We start from the raw sequence: 5033 nt of genomic DNA on the forward strand, positions 1-5033 counted from the left end.
CGGGTCGGGTCGGCGGCCAGCGCCGGGCCGCCGGGCACCACGAGCCGCACAAAGGCAGCGCTGTGCAGCGCGGAGGCTCAAGGCGGGGGAGCTACAGGTCCCGCAGGCGCCGAAAGGGATCTGAGCCCATCCGGGGCAGCCTGAGCCAGGCATGTGCTCCGCTACCCCTTGGGGACCCTGGCCACTGCTGGCTGTCATCCATGGCGCTTGGCTACTTAGTTCCAGGGTGCCCTTTGTTGCTTTGAAAAAGCCGGCATTTGCTCCTAGCAGTTGTTTCCAGGCTAACATGAACGGATTGAAAAAGAAATCCTTAGGGGATTGAGTAACCTGGGTGTTTGCAACGTGTTAGTCAAAACATGTTGCCCAGCACTTTCTTTTTATAACCTGTAATCTTAATTTTGAGAATAGCCTCTGGGTCTGGCTACACTTGAATTTGCAGGCGTGTTTTAACAAGGGGTAGCAAAGTCAGCTGTAAATTGGAGTGCAGGCACTGCACAGGGCTCTGTCAGAGGACACAGAGTTTGTGCCTAATTGTGGGGAGCTCTAGATTCCACCCTAGGGTGAAGTTGATTGATGATGAAGTTGATTGATCTATTCCCCTTGGGGAATAGATTTCACAGCTGTTAGTCAATGTGCTTTAATAACATGGATTAAAATTTGACTAAAATGTTGTAATTTCTCTAAGTGGATTTCACCCACAAACCAGGTGATGACTTTGTGTCTTTTGCTGCTCCCAGCTGTGTGGCAGGTTATGACCACCAGGCCTTGTGCTGAGTTTTGGATGGAGCAAAAGAATTCTTCAGTCCAAGCAGGCAATTCACTTCCCTTCTCCAGAAAGAGAAGGTTTCATTAATAGAGACTTTTGTCCTGAGAGCAAAAGGCTGCAAATACCCCTCAGATACTTGAGATTTCTTATGGTTTGAGAGACTGAGGGCCATTGCAGGGTGTGCTCTCCAGTACCTGCCTTCCACATCAAATCAATATTCAACAAGATTTTTAAATGTTATTTTTATTGTTTTTATGTGGTCTTCAACGCTTTTAAAGTTCTCAGTAAAAATAAATATGCATATTTGGGAATGGAGCATTATACTATGTAATTTCCTTGCCTTAAATGCCATTGTTATATCCCTTTCATTATAATAATGGCTCTTACATAGCAGTTTTAATCTGTAGGTCATAAAGCTCTTTACAAAGGAAGTTAGGATTATCTACCTTCTCACTCTTTGCTTTACAGACAAAGTGACTTGCCCAAGGTCATCCAGTAGGCCATCAGCAGAGTCCAGGTGTTCTGACTCCTAGTCCACTAATCTACATTGCTTGCATTGTAGATAGCTTACAGATCTTGGTTCAAGTCCTGTTTACTTTGTAACTTGGATTTATGTTATAACTGAGGCTCCAGACTTGATTATGAATGATGTTACACTGCCATCCAGTCATGTTGCTATTAAAGTCAATGGCAAAATTCCCATTGGGCCTTTGCACACGCCACAAAATTGGCCATTAAAGTGACTTAAATGCCCTTTTGCATTGCTTTAATGGTGCAGCTGTTTATACTGTCGGTGGCATAATGCGCTTTAAGGGCATGGCTGTTTACACTGTTTCCATGGCTGCGGGGGGGCCAGTGCTTCCCTCCATGGCTGGGGGGGGGATGCTTCCCTCCAGGGCTGCTGAGGGACCGGTGCTTATCTCCACAGCTGTGGTGCCCCCTGGGACCACCGAGGCCAGGTGCCTGAGGGTGGGTGCTGCCCCGGGGGCAGTGCTACCACCATGGAGGGAAACACTGCTACTCTCCTTCTTCCCACCCCCCAGCTCAGGGATTGCTCGGCTTGCAATCTCCTCCTCTCCTTTCCTGCTGCCAGAGAGGCAGGTAAGGATCAGGCCTAACACTTGTGTACACGCCACGGGGGTTTACTTCACCCTACATTGAAGCAGTGTTTTTAAAAACCCATCGCTTCAATTTAGGGAGAATTAAACCGAAGTAAACCCTTGTGGCATGTACAAGCAGCCATTGACCTCAGTAATAGATTTGTCCTTAAATTTTGCAAGACTTTCTAAAAGTTCTAAAAGTAGAGCTATTTGATGCAAAAGCTGCAAGAAAGATAATTTGGCCATTTAACATTAGAAAGTTAAAAGTATTTTTTGTGATTTTTAAGGTCTGACCTTGCTCTTAATAAAGTCAACAATGAAAAGCCAATTGACTGGTTGTGTTGGAAGCAGAATTGCTACTCTCAAGAGAAACAAGACACCCAAGAGAAAGGAATTTTTTTACACAGCACATAACTTGTAGAACTCTATCAGAGGAGACTGTAGAGGCAGATAGTATAGCCCATATAGGTTGTAGAGGCAGACATGATAAAGAGACTAGGCAAATTCATGGATCTATTCATGGAGCTCCTATAGACATGCAGTGAGGCAGCTCCAATGTCCTGTAAATCCAGTGTGTCAGAGCAGACACAATAATTGAGTCTGCTGGAGTGTGGAAATTCACTAATTCCAGCAGGCTCCAGCGTCACATGTATCAGCGTCCTGGTGCTGAAAAATGGTGGTGGGGTACTTTAAACTAAAGCTCCTTCGATGAGCTTTAGTTCAAAGCACCCTGCCACCATTTTTCAGCACAGTACACTGATACACCTGACACTCGGGAACTTTTAATTGGCATGGCTCGCTAATTAAAGTGCCCCTCCCTCCCATCTCCTGGAGTATGTCTATAAATGCCCATAGTTATTAAACATAACAGTCAGAAATGTATCTTCTGACATCTCCAAACCAATGATGCCAGGGAGGGTAATGAACAGGGAACTGATCCCTCTAGATATATCAGATTCAATACTCTCCTAAAGTATCCACTATTTGCCACTGTCAGAGACATGATGCTGAGCTAGATGGACCACTGGTCTGACCCAGTATGGTAATTCTTGAGTTGTTACATTCTGCCAGGGTGATATTAAAGTGCTAGATCTTAGAAGCTATGGAATCTCTGCTGTCCGTGCTCTGTACAGAACTTCCTTGAAAGTCAGTGGAGGTGATGCTTGAGAACTAAGGTTGCATTTGATCTTAATATTTTTATGTGTGATTAGTGAGATGACAGTAACATATTTTTGACAGAGATGACAGATAAGAGTTGATGGACTCTGGGTTTTGGGCAGCTTAATAAGAGAGAGCCCAGATAATGTGGAACAGTCAGCTATTCTGAGACATAAATATGAATACTAGAAGACAGGATGGTCAATCTGAGGCAGATGAATAAAACTCAAAGTGCAGCAAAGATGTTTAGAATTATATTAATACAGCTATGTATCACGGGAAATTTCTGTTTCTAATTTCTAATGGGATAAACCCCAACAAGATGCCGCTGCAGAGACTATATGCCATGGAATGTCAGTGTCACATCTTTTCCAGTACAACAAGGATTGCCTCTCTCCATTAGTGCCTGGCCAGTTTGGAGTTCAAGGCATCTAATCTTAATTAGATGTATAACAATGGGTTTGAAATGTTGCCATTATGAAATGTCTAGGCTTGAGTTCTGTGCCCCTCTGGGGCTTTTTCTGGCTGAATGACAGGGCTTGTCTGGGAAGTCAGTCTGGGTGAAGATGAATGACTTTAAGTCTTCTGTTGCTTTACTTTATTATCTGATATCAGGAAAACACAGATTGGAAGAAGGCAAAAGGTTTCTTCCTTATCCATGCTTGCGCTGTATATTATTGCAGTGACTTTATCAGTGCATTATTTTCTTCATTCTGCCAGTTGGAGTCTTCAAGGATCTAATCCTAAAGACATTAGCTAGAAGGGGGGAAAAATCATGCACTGGTGAAGTTATTGGTATAATATATGGTGCCAATTAGAAAAAAGAAACTTGCTGAGTTCTTGCACTTTTCCTCCTTCTGATGTAGATCTTATCTCTGTGCACTAAGTGTGTGGGGCAGGTAGTGTCTGAGCAATGTAACTAAATCTGTGGTATGTGACTGCTGTCATGACACTCAAGGACATATACTGAAGGGGGAAACCTTTTATAGGACCATTGGGGGTGGTCAGATGACACAGAGCAGATTAGGGTGTCCATGTCCTTGTGGATTCCTACCTGGATGAACATTTTGAAGTTAACATAGCTGGAAAACTGATGGATACAGTGGCTGTTGCTTGCCTGCTGCATCTCTACTATCCTGTGCTACCATCATGTCACTTAAAAAATCTAAAAAGGATTGAGCATGGTAGGTTCTTGCATGGGATACCTTCAGGAAGCATATAGGGGTGGTATTGTTCTGTTTCAGACTGAACCAATATCCTACTGTGATCTATGGCAAATGATCTACAACTGAAGTAGACCTCTTCCAGATTACAGGTAAAGCTAAAGTCCAGACTATTTGTCATTCTAAAACTTCACAGTCATTTTATGAAGGGCTTGTGTCTTAACTCCCATATGCCATCCACAATATCCAGACTTTGGGACCTGAAAAGCTAGTCTCGCCCTGATTAGCTCACAATAGCTGTGGGGACCTAGGAGATAACAGGGTTAATCTCCACTTTCATTTATAGCTACATAAGAAATACTCATTTTAGAGGTACTGAGTACCTCCAATTTCTGGTGAAGTCAAATGAAGTTGTGTATGTTTAGGAACATCTCCAAAAATAAAATTTCAACCCTCATCCTTATAGAGTAGTGTTGAAAAGGCAAACTAGTGGCTCCATAGATAAAATGTCTGTTTTTCTCCCACTAAAAATCCTGAGCCACTGAGGATTCACTCCCAACTAGTTCAGTCCTATGAACCTAGTGCTTAGGTTCTGTGAAACCAGCTGCCTGCCCCTGAACCAGATCCTCGGCTGAGCTGTCAGGATGATCTCTGGCAACAAAGAAGGTGTCCTCTGACACATGAGAAGCAGCAGCCTCTAGTGGATGCTTTCCAGGGTCTCCTCTTTTTCTAATCTTGGCTCTCTCTGACCTTAGAACTCACCCATGCCACATGAATTGGTCCATGTTTGTAAAGCACTGAAAAAGGCCTGCTCCTGCTCCCATTGACTTAAAGAGGAGCAGGAAT

Source organism: Alligator sinensis, unplaced genomic scaffold (assembly GCF_000455745.1).
Source record: "Alligator sinensis unplaced genomic scaffold, ASM45574v1 scaffold264_1, whole genome shotgun sequence".
Taxonomy (NCBI): domain Eukaryota; kingdom Metazoa; phylum Chordata; order Crocodylia; family Alligatoridae; genus Alligator; species Alligator sinensis.